This window comes from Hippopotamus amphibius, chromosome 9 (assembly GCF_030028045.1).
Source record: "Hippopotamus amphibius kiboko isolate mHipAmp2 chromosome 9, mHipAmp2.hap2, whole genome shotgun sequence".
Lineage (NCBI taxonomy): Eukaryota > Metazoa > Chordata > Mammalia > Artiodactyla > Hippopotamidae > Hippopotamus > Hippopotamus amphibius.
This window is the reverse complement of record NC_080194.1, coordinates 11,435,618-11,452,520: the sequence shown is the minus strand read 5'-3', so window position 1 is coordinate 11,452,520 and position 16,903 is coordinate 11,435,618. Positions and strand designations below refer to the sequence as shown.

General features: G+C 46.3%; 1 protein-coding gene across 7 annotated transcripts in view; it reads left to right on the top strand.

Annotated features, from left to right (window-relative positions):
- The window catches only part of CD44 (CD44 molecule (Indian blood group)), an 86,315-nt gene that overhangs the window by 18,499 nt on the left and 50,913 nt on the right, over positions 1 to 16,903 (top strand). The window lies entirely within an intron of this gene.

Sequence of the window (16,903 nt, the reverse complement as noted above, 5' to 3'; positions counted from 1 at the left end):
CCTCCCTTCAAATTGACCGCCAGGGAATAGTATCTCTCAAAGGGAGGTTTTCTGTTTTCCTCTAAAGGCTGGATTAGCACGTTTCCTCTAAAGGCTGGATTAGCATGTTTACTCGTCATCCTACATAGCTCAGCCTCTGGCCCAAGCGCAGGGGTCAGGGGTGCATGAGATGGTTCTGAATCTGGTACCCAGGCTCTCAGAAAGCAGTGTGGGTCCTGGAGATAAATCTGGGTTCGAGTCCTGCCCCTCATCCGTTACGTGGCCTTAAGCCATTGACAACACTCTGAGCCACAATTTTCTCATCTTTTAAAATAGAGTAACAATACCTACATGCAGGGCTGTGTAAGGACTACGGTGGTCGTGTGCGGAATGACTGACAGGGAGCAAGCATCCTCAGTAATCATCGAGATCACTGTATCATTAGACCTGGGACTGCTCCCTGCCCCATTCAGCCCAAACGTTGCTTCTGCTGCACTTGAGAAATGCTCCCAGCTGCCTTTGGAAGATTTTCATTCCATTTCTGGGCAAAACATTGGCCAATGAGATCTCATGTCATTTGAGGGAGGGCACAGCGAAGTGCTGACACCCACGTGCTTTCTGGAACAACTCTTGCCAGGCAGATAAGGCAGCATAGGATGTTCCAGGAAGCTTGGCTACTGCAGAAGCTGGTGAAAGCGAGTGAGGAAACGTGCTCCAGGTCCTGTCTTTACTTGCACAATGACAGGCAGTCTCCCGGGCTGCTTGTCTCAGCAGGATCTGCCTCTTCCTGCCTTTGGTGCTGGGAGCTGGCAGTGAGGCTGGAGGAGGAGATGGTATTTTCCTCCCTTACAGCACCATTCCCTGGTCTCAGAATATAGAAAGACCCTTAGGGGCGATTTAATGTAGTAGCTTCCTTCTGATTCTGGAAATTTTGAAGTTTCCCAGAGGCCACTTCCTCCCCAGAAGCCCAGGTATGGAATCTCCTGGTTGTGGAGGGGTGGGGGGAGACCAGCTTTTGAGTACACGAGTGCCCACCCATCAATCACTGGGGTGTTCAACCCTCTTATCTCCCAAAATGCCTTTAATCGCCTTTAACTGCTTAGTTTTGTTGCCTCTAAAGAAAGGAAGATCTGGCCCCTCCCGGCCACACCTCAGAAGTGACTAAAACGTTTGCATCTTTTTTCTTTTTTTTTTGCATCTTTTAAGAGGAGTGTTTGCATTTGTGTTGGGTTCTCATTTTGCTTTTAATTTCATGAGACTGTGGTTGCAGACCTGTTGGGGCTGAAACGGAAGATTATCAAAACATAAATGATAGTTTGTGGTGTGAATGTATTATAAATTAGAACTGAGGGATTCCCCTTGGTATCTGGGAGAGCGGTGGCTGGTTGTCCAGGATTTTATCTTGCTGTGGGAGAAGGGAAAAGACTGACATTTACTAACCACCTGTTATGAACTAAATTTAACGCTGGTGCTTTCCTTGAGTTTATTATCTAACTCCCATAAACCTCTCTTTGAGGTATGCAGCAAATATCCACTGAATAAATGAATGACTGAATTTCCTCAGAGCCATTTTACAGGCTGAGAAACTGAGGCTTGTAAAGAGGAAGTAACTTGCCCAAGAAGACTCTGCTCTCATGTGGTGGGGATGGAATGCATCCTCTCCCTCTCACATCACAGCAGTGTTCCCATTCAGGTTTCTGGGGCCCATCCTGTTCCTCCATCTCCAGAACCGGAGGCCTTGAAAATTCAAGGTATCTCCTTTTCCTGAGGATCTGGATTCTTCTGGCTCCTTCAAAATGAAGGACCATGAAACAATTTGGTACTACTAAGAGTTATCTTCGGAAAAACAGGTGGAGGGAACTTCCTTCTTTGCTCTTCCCATTGGCAGTAGGACCTCTGAGAACACCAAAGATCAGGGAGCCAGTTGAGGGTGGGCATCTGGACTTCCAATTGAGCAGGGGGGGAGCTGCTGGGAAGAACTGCACTTGAAGATTGTCTCACAACTAAAGAATGGTTTGAGTTGGCCCGTGATGCTGAAGTTCGCTGCAGGGAGCACTGGGGCTGTTTGTAGTAATTGAGGAGTAGTCTGTCTAAGGAAATCAGAGATCCTGCTGTACTTCTCTTAATTGAAACCATTCTCTCCCTCCAGCTTCGGCGAGGCAGCTTCTAGTCTGTGTGCTGGAAGGCGTTTAGTTGGTGTAATCGGAGCGCAGGGTGCTGGTAACACTCTTGTTTTGTCTATTGTTCCTTTTTGCTGGCCACTCCAGCCTGCCTGACGCATCCATCACACCGCCACCGCCTTGATTCCAGAGGCAAATGCCACGACCCTGCAGGCAAGAGGGAGCCACTCGGGCTCACGGAGTGCTTAGAAAGAATCACAGACTTCTAGAGGCAGAGTGTTAAGTTGGCCAGGGACCTAGAGACCACCAAAGCCAACTTCTTCCTGGTTTGATAAAGAAACTGAAGCTTTACTGATAAGTACTGACAGCTGATCAGTAAGAAGTCCAACTCTAGATCCCAGGTCACCGGACTCTAATGCACTTCCCATGAAACAAAAGAAACTTCTGTTGGGCACCATACTGTGTATGAGACATTGTGGATGTAAAGGTGAACGAGGCGTGGTCCCAGCGGAACCCATTTTGATTATGGGTTAGTATCACGCGAGGCAGACTTCTTCCTAGAATAATGTTTTAGAGAGAGATAGTGTCTGTCTGTCTATCCATCTATCTATCCATCCACCCATTCATGTGTCTAGTCCGTCCTTCCTTCCTTCCTTCCTTCCTTCCTTTCTTCCTTCCTTCCTTCCTTCCTTCCTTCCTCCCCTCCCTCCTTCCTTCCTTCCCTCCCTCCCTCCTTTTCTCTCTCTATCATCTATCTATATCTATCTACCTATCTATCTATCTATCTATCTATCTATCTATCATCTATCATCTATCTGTCATTTATCTATCATCATCACATATATTGTATAGAGTAGGAGCTCATCTATCTGGATAATGTCTCCTGGATCGTAACTGGAGGTCTTGAGTGGCTGTTACCAGTGATACAGTGAATGGCTGACCAGTTCAAGAAGAGTTGTCAGAGTAGGAGGCTCTTTATATTTAAGTGGCCTTAAATACACTTTAATCTTTGAGATGATTGCCTAATATTGATGAAATCCCAGCCACTTTGCTAAGCATTTATATCTTAAAAGCATCCCATGAGATAGGTATTGCCTTCACTTTACTAATGAAGAAACAGAGGCCGAAAGGTTAAGAAAACATGGGGTCCAACATTACACAGGAGCCCAAGCTGGGGCTTGGACCCAAGTTTCTCTGATATGAAAGACCATGTGCTTGGCCACTGCGCCCTCTTACAATACCACGGGGGTAATTGCTCCATCACCTCAGTATGAGTAACTGTAAACTAAGGGAGGCTGAAGATGCCGTAAGCCTTCAGAGGGCTGGTGCGTGGCCACATGGAAGTTGCACTCTGATGGGCCGCTCTGTCACTTTGTTTGCTTTGCCTCCTTAAAGTTCAGACCAAGAGCCAGAAGGGCGGGCGCAGCCCACTTCCATCAGCTCTGTGCCCAGCTTGTGACTCAAATGGAACTCTTATCCCCAAAGCCAGGCCATTCAGTTGCCATAGCCTTTGCCTTCCAAGTCTCCTGCTTACCCCACATTCTAGGGACATCTCGTTATGGGCCCTGGAAGGCAAAGATGAATTGCAAATCTGATTTAATCTCTGTGTGTGTGTGTGTGTGTGTGTGTGTGTAGGTATTTCCCTTCGTCAGGTATCTCACCAAAAGCCCCATAATAGATAGGGACAATATGCCCGTAAGTTCATAGAAGAGTGTGCCTCAAGGCCACACAGGCTGCCCAAAGAGGCGGCCTGCTCCCCTTTTATTTTTGTGCAGCACTGTCACTACCCGAAATTACCTTATTTATATGCTAATCATTTCCTCACACTAGAGCACAAGCTTTTTCAGGGCAGGGACCTTTTATGTGTCCTCAGCACCCAGGATTGTATCTGGTAGGTGACCCTTGTATCTTTTAGAAGGTGCTTTGAATGGATGCCTTGAGCCATGCCCTAGGGAGACCAATAGTGATTTGGGAGGCACAGATTTCACAGGAAGAGGTCCTGTTATGCTCATTCCTGCTGTTTCTAGAATGCCCTAAGATGTCTGCGCTGAAAGGAGCTTAGGCCTTCACCCAGTGTGGTCTCTTGCCATGTTCCATGGCCATTTATTTGAAGGAAAATCAGGATCTTATTTTCTTCAACAACTTTACACCAGGATCATTTGTAACTTCTTCCATTTCCAAGCCTCCTGGCTTTTTGCGTGAGCCATGTTCCTGAAAAGCAGGAAGTTATGTTTGGCCCACTTTGGCTACACATGAAATGGTAAAGATTTTGGTCCAAACCCTGTGGCTTGAGTTGGATTTAAAAGCTTGTCAGAAATGAGTTCTCTGGAGCCTAGCATTTGTGACTGGCATCTGTGGTTACAGATGAGCTTTCAGAGATTGAAAGCTCAGGAAGAGGTATGCATTACAAGCTCTTAGCTCACAGAGCAATTGGAACTGTACCGATCCTGGGAATCTTTTGGCCCAGATTTTTAAAAATATCCCCAAGATCCAGCCTCTGCCTCTGTAGGCTTTCTGCTTTGAAACATTTGTATTACTCTTAGAAGCATCTGGAGAATGAATAAGGGTAGGGTTCTTGGACTGAGAAGAGGACTGTGACACCCCTCTTCACTTTAGCATCTGATGGAGAGAGAGAGAGATGGATAGAAAGAGACAGAAAGAGAGAGAGAGAAAGAGAAGAGAGCAATTGAGTCATTAAAATACGACCTGGTGATTTTCGAGCCCTCCTAATTTGGAATCAGTGGAAATCTAGAAATCTCCTTGGTCACTTGTAATACTACTTGTTGTTGCAACCAAATCCTTTTGCAGCTATATCACTTTGCAAACAAATCCTTTTGCAGCTATATCACTTTGCAATCAAATACTTTTGCAGCTATATCTCTTTGCTGCTGATGTATTTGAAGAGGCGAGGGGTGACCTAAAGGCATGATTCTGGTTCTATTTCAATCCATGGGAAGGTCAGGAATGGTTGTAGGTGAATTATAAGTACAGGGCTACTGGCAACCAGGTGCCAAGGCGGTGAGTGACTTTCTTTTCTTATAAACTGCAGCAAACTCAGGGCTATCCCTAGAAAACCATGTGTGCTCATCCACTCGCATTTGGGTAAGATATTTTGAGTGACAGGGAAAGAGGCCACTGGGGATTGCAAGGCACCTGGTGCCCATCGGCATGTGACTGGCATGGTCCCTCCTGTGAATTGAAGTGGTGCCGTGAGGGGAAAAGGGTAAAAACCATCAATCTAAGGAGTGTCTGAACTAGGAACCATCTGTCACGGGAAGAGCAGAAGTAGTGAGCTACTATCAAAGCCAGGCAGAAATCCAAGCCATTCCCCAAGGTTTTCCTCTGACTGTTGTCCTGAGACAGTCACCCCTGTCTAGGGCATGGGCCTCTTAAGTCGCTGTGCAGGATTCACTTCTCTATGAAAATGTCCCCATCTCCTTGGGTCCCTTGGAGGAAATAGTCGTCACCAGCTCCCATTCACCAACTCTGTTGGCATGACACTACAAACACGAATTCAGTGATGCCCAAACTACCTGGCAAGAGGTGTTATCCTGCAATTCACCTGGGCTCTCCTGAAATTAAGCAATGAGAGAGGCATTTATGTGGCATTTAAGAGAGGGGCCAGGCTGCCTGAGGCCCTAACGCTGCAAACTTGGACAAATTCTTTGTTCGTTTGTTTTTTGTTTGTTTTTGACATAGTAAGAGTTTTTATTCCAAGTACCAAAACTCAGAAATAAGGAAGACAAGTAAAGTGCCAACCGTTAAATATGTATGACAGAGTTAAAATAACTTACAAAGGCAACTAAACATTTAATTATATGAATAAATGAATAGGAAAACAACAAGGTTCTTAGCCTCTCTACACTGCAGTTTTCTTATCTGTAATAAGGTCTGATGTCAGTGCTAGTCTCTATCTCATCATTGCGGGGATTAAGTGAGATAATCAGTGCGGAGCACTTAGCAGGCGATAGGGGCCTCATTCGTGGTAGAATTGCAGGGGAGCCCAGCCAGAGGCTCTGCGGTAAGACCTGTCCCCACCACACCTCACAGGGCCCTTACGTTTCCAGCCCCCAGTGTGAGAATCCGTGTGCCTTAAGCAGAGGAGGGTGGCTTTGGTAAGCACCTGGGCTAGCTTGTGTCGGAGACCAGGTATCATCCCAACGTTTGGCTTGTGACTCTGCCACTTTCACAGTGAAGAGCAGCTCCATAAATTCCAGAATCTTTTGTTTATCACTTGAAACGATGCTGAAAGAGACAGGGACGAGGAAGTCAAATCCAAGCTGGAGATACCCTGGGCTGTGTGGGGATGCTGGGCCCTGTGCAAATGGGCCTTTTGCTCCCCTCCATCTGAGTGGTTCTGCCTCGAAGGACCACAGCCTCACCTCAGTCTCTGGATCTATAAACCCTCTCGAGTCCACTGTTCCCCAGCCGCTGTCCCTATAGATCAGGATTGGAAAAGCAGACGTTGCTATCGGCTCTCCACAGGGTAAGCCAGGGACAACCTTTAAGGAATACTTTATATTGTAAGGTATTTTTACTCTTGAGACTGATGGGGAAAATATAAAGAAAAAAAATACTAAGTTTGTAACACTTGTAAAGCATTTTTAGACAATGTATTTCATTTGGGCTGCAGCCTTTGAGCTGTAGAGCCCTGTGCTCATTACTAAACGCTCTGACCCTGTGCTTCTGCATCTGTCCTGTGGGGCGACTCACCTTCTTCCGGTGCTTTGGAGCCCTTAGAACATCACAGGCCTTGCCAAGCGGTGGTTATCGTTTGCTATGATTAGGCCCTACTGCAGTGGCTTCCAGAGTGTTCCATGCAGCCTCCTAAAACATTGTGGAGGGGGTCAGGACCCCTGGTGGGGTGAGGTGGGGGCTGGGCAAGAATGAGCAGCAGCTAGTGGATGGCGGGTCTGGGGTCTGCCCCTCCATCCTCACTCCAGCTCCCACGGGGGCAGCTCTGCTTTCCCCCATCCTAAGTATTGTGGGTCCACCTAAGACATCATTGGGAAGGGGAGGGGAAGAAAAGTGTGAAAACCATCGGTCTTCTGTCTGAGTGCTGCCACTTTTCCCCTTTGCTTGTTGACACCAAGATGGTAGCACCACGGGTAATGGGGAAACTCAGAAGACCTTGAAAATCTGGGTTGAGGTCTGGGTTTTATTCAAACTGTAAGACTTTGGAATCTCCGAATCTCTTGCTCCTTAGTTTCTTCATCTGTAAAATGGGGCCATAGTACCTACCTGATGGCCGCACAGGGCTGCTTTTGGATGCGGAAATGCTTCATACTTGGAGACGGGAAGTTCCCCCACGGCGATATGACTGATGCTTGCTTGTGCTCTGATCTACCTGTTCTGCTGGGGTTGGGGCCCGTATGTATCTTAATTAATATTAGATTTGGGGGAAGCTTTCTAAGCTGTTCAGTGTCCCAGGTGTGCCTATAACTCCTCCCCACTTTATCCCACTAGCTCCAAGCATTTCTTAACTCCTTGCTTCATCCTGGGAGGCAGAAAGGCTACATATGAACCAGAGATCTAGAACGATTTATTCAAGGTCACACAACTTATAATGAACAGGATTTAGGCTAGAACCGTTTGTCCTTCTGCCCGATGGGGGCCCACGGCGCGTCAGCGTGACAGTGACTCAGCAACCACCCCGAAACGCAGCTGTGACCTATGGGATACAGTCTCAGTCCATCTCAACCCCCACGAAGTACTTCCCTCAAATTAAAATCAGCCAGTTCCTCAAAGATCTGGGGACAGACCTGAGCCAAAGCTGTACTTGAACTGGGCGATACAGCTACACCTAGCCCCACCCCCTCCAAAATCTCGCTATGAAACAAAGTAGGACCTCTTTTTTTTTTTCCTACTTGCAACAGGAAAAACCCCATGTGGGCCCCTGAGATGCTTTTTCATCTCAGTTACCACATCCTGGGTTTGTGCTAGTCCGTCTACTAAACAGATATAATCCAAAAAAGAAGAAAACAGAAGAAAACAAAGGTCTCAGACCCAGAGCCAAGCATTTCCTGGTCACCATGGCAACACGCAAGGGTACACACTGTGGTTTCTCTCTCTCAGCTGTCTTCCCGGAGACTCGCTCACTGAAGACCACATGACCTCACAGAAGGGGGTACTGAGGTGACAGTTCTGGGACACACCCTCCTTTGCCAGAAAGACTGTTGGATCCAGGATTGGGAGTGGGGGCCTGAACAGACCTTCCCACCCTCTCCCCTCCCCAGGTCCCATCACCCCAACAGGAGGCGGGGTGGAGGTGGGGGGGTCTTTCTTTAGACTCTGTACAAACAGTCCAAGGGCTTCATTGGGTTCGTCCTTTGGAGGCCTCGACTGAAGGGCCAAGGTGGTGGATGAGAGAACCGTTGGATTCTCCTGTGACAGAGTGGATGTGACAGGCCCTTGTTGGTGCTGTGTTGGCTGCCATGACAGGCTCCTTGGACAAGAGGCTGAGAAGTCAGGGGATATAGCCAGGCGCCAAGAAGTTGGGGTGCATTTCCCTTCTAAGTGCCAAGAGGTGAATAGCTCAGTTGAAAGCAGCTCAGGACACACTCGGGAAGAAATTCTCTGGGTATGATGGTGCATGACTATTTTCTTTGCTTATTAAATCCTCACCCGCCTCCAGGGCAATTCCGGGAGAGACTGAGTCACTCAAGACTCATGGTCTGCCTGGGGCGGCCAGAGGCGATTCGGCCGCTGAGTGTGATTTTGGCCTCGTTCAGAAGGGGATGCTGAACAATAGACCCTTTCACCAGGCGCCCATCACATGGGCGTCAGGGGATGGGGGTGAGAGATGTGGGGCAGCAGGAAGGCTGCCAGGCTTCTGGACTGGCAGGCCTGGCTGGCAGCAGGGGCTCTAATAGCTAGAAAGAGTCCCAGATGGAAACTTCTGGGCTTTGAAGACATCAAACAATCACAATGAAGAACAGAATGGCTTCTTCATGTCCCATTAAGACAGTGGACTGTGGCTTTACTGGAATGGCTTGCTCAGACCTCTTATAAAAGCAGTTCAGTAGTCAGAGCACTGGACTGGAGGTCAGGAATCTAGCAGTTATGGACCCCAGAGGTCCTGCTTTTCTCACAACTGTCTGGGGGACCCTGTTCAGTCATTGTGGATTTTTGTTTTCTCTTGTGTCTCAAGAGAATTTGGTTAGATGCTCGCCGTCTGTTGCTCCTCCTGGCTTTAAACACATGATCCAATTAGCAATAATGCTTTAAAAAAAAAAATTGGCCTTTTCTCTCTCTAGTTCTGATCAGAATCAGTTCGGTTAGATTTGTGAGTTACATAACCTTTTTCAGACATGAGCTCAGCAAATCAGAAGACAGAAACACAATCCTGGCTATTTCATGATAAACACTATAAAGATACAAGATGCGGAGAGCTCACTGATGCTTTTGGCACTGCCCAAGAGGCTTGCATGTGGCTGACTCCAGGAGCTCGATGGAGTTGGATGCAATGGGCCTGGTGTACCACGCTCTAGCTAGAATGGCCTGGTCTGTTGAGATTTGGGGGCTGGGCCACAGGCACCTCAAAATGTCACAAGGACAGCCTGTGGTCTGGCATTCCAGCTCTAGGCCAACCTCTCTTCATTCTGTTCTGCCTGACCTTGGCCAGAGCCTTCTGGTTGTAAAGGGCAGAAGAGGCCTGAGGCTGCAGCTGAGGGGTTGGAGTCTCTGATCCCCAGGGGGATCTCAGGAAGAACACGGGTAGAACCAGTGAGAGGAAGCCAGCCGTCTGTTGGGGAAAGCCAGCAAACACAGAGACCTCGCAGTCTTCGCCTCGGGGAGAGGGTGGAAGTTCCATTAGTATGGGTTTTCCCACTCAAGGCTTCCCAAGCAAAGGGCCCTGCCCTTTTAAGCCTTTGGTCCAGAATCAAGAGACCGGTGATCTTAAAATAATATTGGAGATTATTAAATATTTAACAATATTTAATAAGCTGGGGATTCTTCTCTGCCGAGCTCTTTTTCAATGCTTACCTCTCTGCGCTTTAAAAGCCACGTGGAGAAGGAGAGGGTTTCCTGTGGTTTAGCATCTGTCCCACGTACAAGGTGCCACCTAACACTGCAGTGTGAGCAGCTGGACTGCCTAGTCTGAAACCCGGTCCACCGGCCACCAGCTCAGGTCATTTCACACCTTCTCAAAGAATCAGTTACCTCCTGTGACAAATGGGCTTCATAAAACTGCCTACCACATACCACTGTTGTGAGAATTAAATGAATTTTTAGGTGTAAAATGTTGAAAACCTCGTATGGACCAGATTAGGCGCTGGGTGAACGTTTGCAGTTGTTCTCATGGCCGTGGGAACTGCACAAGCCATTGTGTCACAGGAGCTGGGCTTGACCCCATCTTCAAGAAAACCAGCTTCTCCAGACACATAGCCTACTCTGGGACCAAATCAGAAAAAGATCTAATTCTGCCTTATCCCTCCTGAGGAGATGACAAAGGGACCAGGCACATCCAGGTGGCTCCTGCTGGAAAATGCGTTAATTCATTTTGGACCATCTGGAGAAGTCTGGTTCGGGGAATTGAGAGTCTCTGGGCACAGCATGACTGTATGACTCCTCCTGTGGTCTTCACATGAGACACACTGTGTCTGTCGTTCTCTCTCAGGAGACCCGGCCTCAACAGGGGCCCTAAGACAGGATGCTGCAAAGTCCAGGCAGACAACACCTGTTACAAAGCTGAAAGTTGGTCTCTGAAACATTTGCTTTCAGGGAAAACAGCCAAAGTGCTCAGAAGCAAATGCTTCGGGTTAAAGACACTTGAAGTGTCCACCAGGGAATTCTCAACCAGGCCCAGCTGGTGATTCTTTTAGACGTGATGTGGGGAGTGGACCTGAGACGTGTTCTGTTTGCACCCACATGTCTGCGTGTCCTGTGGGGGCAGAGAATATTCACTCATTCATTCATTTATTTATTTATTCCATGTGTGCCTGCTCTGTGCGGTGCCGTGCTGGGTCCTGGGGACACATGCGGAGGGAGAGATGCGGTCCCTGCTGCCATGAAGCCCACAAGGAAGTTCCAAAGTTCGAGAATCCTTCAATTTCTAATTAATGAAGCGATCTTAAAGATAATGATTTCTTGTAGTTCTTTACCTGTTTCTGTCACAGACATCTTTGAGAAGCTAATGGAAACTCAGGGATGCTATCTCCAGCAAAACACCCGCTCACACGCGTACACACATGTACACACACGCATATAGATACGTATATACTTACACACACAGCCTTGCATATAATTTCCGAGGTTTATAGACCCCCGAAGACCCCTCGTGGAGTCCAGGTTGAACACCTCTTGCCACTCAGCTCCATTGCCAGTCAGCGGGGTGATACCCCCACCCCCACCCAACTTACCTCTTAGGAAAGTTTGGAGATATGCAGATAATGGCAAGTTGGGTAAAGATTACACAGTGCTGACTCTCAGCAGATGCTGTGATTTTCTACCGCTTGCAAAGCGACTGGAGCAAACCAAGAAGCTATTCATCTTGGGCCTTAGGCAAGGTTTTGAAACGTGCTGGGGCGATTTTACTAAGGATCTATTTTTCTCAATGTGAGGCTTAGTGAAGAATATAGGGAAGATTAATGGTGTTATGGGTCAGCTTTGGTTTATCCAAATAAGAATGAATTTACCTAGAACCCCACATAATTGGCAGCATAGCCAGAAGTTGGAACCCTGACTCTCCCACTTGGGTGACTTTGGACTATCTAACCTCTCTGTGCCTCAGTTTCCTTGTCTCTAAAATGGGTTTGGCAGCAGTGCCTACTCCGTAGCACTTTTGTGAGAGTTAGTCTAGCTGAAGTAGATCAACTATCTAATAAATATGCAATACTCATTGGCTCTGATTAAGTGCCAAACACAACATCAGGTGTTTGACATATCTTGTCTCATTTCACAGTCCCGCAAACCCTGATTGTATAGTCATCCCATCAAGGAGAAGGCTGAATGTCAGCGTGGTTAAGAAACTAATGAGCTGTGTAATCCAGAGTGAGTGGCAGTGCCAGGATTTGAACCCAGTCTGGGGTAGGTTTCATCTAAGTTGAACTACCAGGCTTCATGTGAGTTGGTGCCAGAGCTGGTGAAACAGTTCTCTTGGAGAGCTCCTTTTCTGTGGTCTTCCTGACAGGTCACTGATAGACCTCTTCCCATGTGGACAATGAGATCCTCGGGTGCTGGGCCCATGACCCCTCTGTCCTCCTGGCAACCCCATCATAACGAACACTCTCCCCTGAGAAAGGCTCCACCCTGAATCTGAAAGTGTCCTCCAAACGTTAATGTTGCCCGTTGGGTCTCTCGGAGGGAGGAACTTGGAATCATTTCTTTATTACATGATACGGGAGATTTATTGGAGACCAGAGGGCTCAACGGAAAACATTCCTGACTCACGTCCAGTTGGATGGGCTTGTTTGAGAGACGCAGTCAGACCTTTATTATTAGGCTCTTGAGTCACAGAAGCTCCCGGATCACAGAGATCTCTGTTTCTCAGGAGAAATGCACAGATATCTCTGGAGTCCTGCCTTCCTACAGGGGTTTGCAGCATGGCAGTGCCATTGTCATGGACACGGGTGCCTGTCCAGTGGTCTGTGGTCCGTGGCTACTCACGCCTCAGCCTTTCTCTAACTTTACTTAAACCTTAGGAATATTCTCAGCTATACGTGGGGGAGATTGAGGAGGCATAAAAAGTTATTTAAATCAGGATTAGGAGTAGTGGCCTGGTGGTTAAGCCTGTGGACTCTTGGTGCCCAGACAGGCCGGGTTTGAATCCTGACTCCATCATTACAAGCTCTGTGAACCTTGGCACGTTTCTTCCCCTCTCTGTGCCTCAGTTTCTGTATCTGGAAAGTGGGATAATAATATTACCTACCTCATAGTGTTGTTTTATGGATAAAATGAATTAATACTTGTCAAATGCTTAGAAGAGTGACTTGCATATACATAATAAGTACACAATATGTGTTAGCTGCTATTATTGCTGTTAGTATTATTAATACCCTTTGGGGTAATAATTTCCGTTTGCGTAAGTGTTAAGAAAGCCAGTTGGAAAGTCTTCATAAATTATCAGGACTTAACGGATACACAGCCCTGAGGCTTGGTCCTTTTTAAGACACGAGGGACCCAGAGGGGAGGAACCGTGAATACCGTTGACCTGAAATGAAGGTTTTGGCACCGTCATTGGAATTCCCAGATACCTGAATGCCATCAGGGTTAGGAGTTGGACCTTTTTTATGTGTGAGATTAAGATAACTGTAAGCTATGGAATTCTCACATTGCACAGAACTTCTTCATTCATTCAGCAGCCCTTTTCTGATACCCACTACATGCCCTGTTAAGCTTCACATTTCTAGGAAGGCTGAAGCTAGATTTTATCTGTCCCTTTCCATCTTGGCTGACCACAAGCACACACATCACACACTCACAACTCGCATGCACACCTAGAGACACACTCACACGTGTGTGTGTGTGTCGTCTATCAAGTGATGTTGGCTGCTGCCCGTGGAACTCAAGGGATTTATTCAAAAGTCTCAGTGTGAATTGGTTCCTTTTGCATTTGCATATTCTGTGTGCCAGGTAGCAAACTCGAATTCATTTTAATAAGACAGAAACTGCCATTCAGCTCCAAACCACCGTCCATGCCTCAGACTTTACTTTTAACCTGGGAGTGACAGCAGCCACCTGGCCACACACTGATGGGCGGTCTGCCTCTCCTGGCATCTGCTGAAGTCTCTTCTGTCAGCCTCACCTCCAAGAAGCTGATCAGGAGGCTTTGTTTTTCTTTTGTAAGCTACACACGGAGGGCCCCCGAAAGGACAGTCACCCAGCGTGACAGTTTCCTTTGGCAAAGATTGCCCGACCGTGGCCAAAGCTGAAAATGTCAGTAAAAACAAACAGTATTTCAAAAGGGCCTTGTACGTTTCCCTCCTCTGTGCTCCCCTGGCCTCATCAGCCAAGTATTGTGTGAGGGGCTTCTGAAGGACACCACTCCAAAAAGGAATTCATCTCTCCAAAACACGTTTTCTCCATTTCACCTAGTTCTGATGCTTTTTCAAAGCACCTCCCTGCGAATGATACAAAGAAAAGAAAATCACTTGATATTGGCTTATGTCTTTTCAAAAATGTATTTTTTATTTATTCTTTTACTATTTTCAGAGGTGAGAAAGGTTGTAGAGAAGTTTAACAGTTCTCTTATCATCTCAACTTGCATCTGTCAGAAACTGTTTTCTAGTAGTTGGAAACTGCTTCCTGCTCAGAAAGGAGAAAAGGGTTGTTGGCTGTACAACTCCATTAACACGGACCGTGTCTTTGTCATACGTAACCGTTGTTTCGGTGCATCTCTCCCCTCCAGAGTGAAGACTTGCTCTAATGATATGAGAGGATTCTTGGGCATATAGCAAAGTGGATTGGAGCATGGGTTTTGGCCTTAAACAGACCTGTGGTCAGTTTAGGAATACCTGCTCTGCCACTTAATACTGGGTGACTTTGCAAAGTCATTTCATTTTTCGGAGCTTCAGTTTCTTCACCTATGAATAATACATGCATACATACAAGTCATCTCTTCGGGTGCCTGAAAGATGATGACTCACAGAACCCCAAAGGTGCTGGGTACCCAGGGATGTTGCGCTCACAGCCTTCCGCATCCTAGCTATCAGCTCAGAAATGTAAAGCAAAGCAACTGGGATTCAGGAAGGCAGCTACAGGCTCTGGACAGCAATTCTTACTTCCCTGGACAGCTCACTTTTCTGAGCCTCAGTTTTCTTGTTGATAAATAAGCAGTATCTTCCTGATGACGTCTGGACCCACCCACGTGAGAGAGAGGGTCTGACTTAAAGTCAGTTCTGTCTGAATCGGGACTGACAGAGTGGTGTCTGGCCTGGCACGTGGGCCACCACGTGGTGAGCCCAGAGTCAATGTCTGACTGTCTTTGAGGCTCAAGGAAGTGCTCCTGCTTCACCAGGACAGCTTCAAGGACCTAACCTTTCTGTGTTGGCGTCTACTCAAGAGCAACCTGGGCTTCATGCAGAAGAATATCGAGTTTTCAGTTAAGGGCTTTGAAGTCTTTTGAGATTGTCACAGAGGATCAGGGAACACCAGGTGATTTTTTTTTTTTCAAGCTCCTTATTGAGATTTCAGGTTCATGTCTGCAAAACTCACAGACGTCCTAGGACTAAATCATTTTTAAACTGGTTGGTAGCAGTTAGGTTTCATTTTGGATGCATTAACTCTTGGGAGTAAAGAACAGGTCTTGGATCTGTCTGTCAATATGTTCAGAGTGTGTTTTTGAAGAAATTCCACTGAGTTGTTCATTTATTCAACAAATATTTATGGAGCATCTGGTCTCTGTCAGCCACTGCTGTGAGTGTTAGAGAAACAGCTGTAAACAGGCAAAAAGCCCTTGCTTTCTTGGAGTTTCCCTCACAGGAAGGGCAGATGGATAATAACCAAATGCACAAATAAATAGACAGGTTGCTGTGAAGACACAAACGCAGAGTGAGGAGACGCTGAGGGTTAGATAAGAACGTTCAGGGAGGGACCCTAAGTCGAGGTGATGTCAAGTTCGAAAACAAAAATGCGATGACCAGAGAACAGTACATTCTAGACAGAAATGGCCATCAGCAGGTGAATGGATAAAAAAGATGTGATATATATGTATCTATATATATAGATAGATAAGTATATGCAATGGAATACTACTCAACCATTAAAAAGAACTAAATTTTACCATTTGCAGCAACATGGATGGACTTGGATGGCATTATGTTAAGTGAAGTAGGTAATACAGAGAAAGACAAATACTGTATGCTATGACTTGTATGTGAAACCTAAAAGTTGAAACAAACTAGTGACTATAACAAAAAAGATACGGACTCACAGATGTAGAGAACAAACTAGTGGTTACCAGTGGGAGGCAGGGTTGCAATATAGGGGTAGAGGAGTGGGAGGTACAAACTATTGGGTGTAAAGTAAGCTACGTGGATGTGCTGTACAACACAGGGAATATAACCAATACTTTGTAATAACTGTGAATGGCATGTACCCTTTAAAAATTGTATAAAAATTTTAAAAAAATCCTTAACGTGTAAAATGAACTCATATCAGTAAGTTAGGTCCAATATTGTTTTATATCCCATCTTCTTTGTTCTAACGTCCCCTTAGAACTGACTTCCACACATATTCCCCACCAATATAGTTTTGCAAAAACCTTAGGAAAAAAAGAAGGAAATGGTGAAGTCAGACATAAATGTTCTAAGGTGGGAAAAGGCTCAGAATGTCCAAAAGAACTGAAGGAAAGCTTTGTGCCTGGAACAGAGTGAGCTACTTAAAGGTTAGGAGCCAGGTCACGTGGGTCTTATCAGCCATGATAAGGACATTTATTCTGGGTGTGGCTAGAAATCACTGGGGGTTATCAGCCAGGGAGCCATTCCACGTGATTGTGGGAAAATACTCATAATATAGGAGTAAGTGGAAAAAGAGATTCCTACGCCTAAACTTATATATTTAGTACCATTTAAACTACACAAATATATACATAACACACATTCAGAAAACAAACTGAAATAAGATATAGCAAAATGTTTAAAATGCTTGCAGTAGCGTTCTTAGAGGTGGACTTGTTTTCCTTCATTACTTACCTGAATTTTGTAAGTTTTCCCCAAGTTTGTGCTACTTTCCTAAAGAAATAAATCACATGCTTTGTAAAAACTTTGTTGTCGAGCGATCGGATCAGGGAAGAGAATGTAAAAGTGATGCTACTTTCCTGCCTCTTATCTCTGATTTAAGCCTGGGGTAGTGATGCTTTGGAA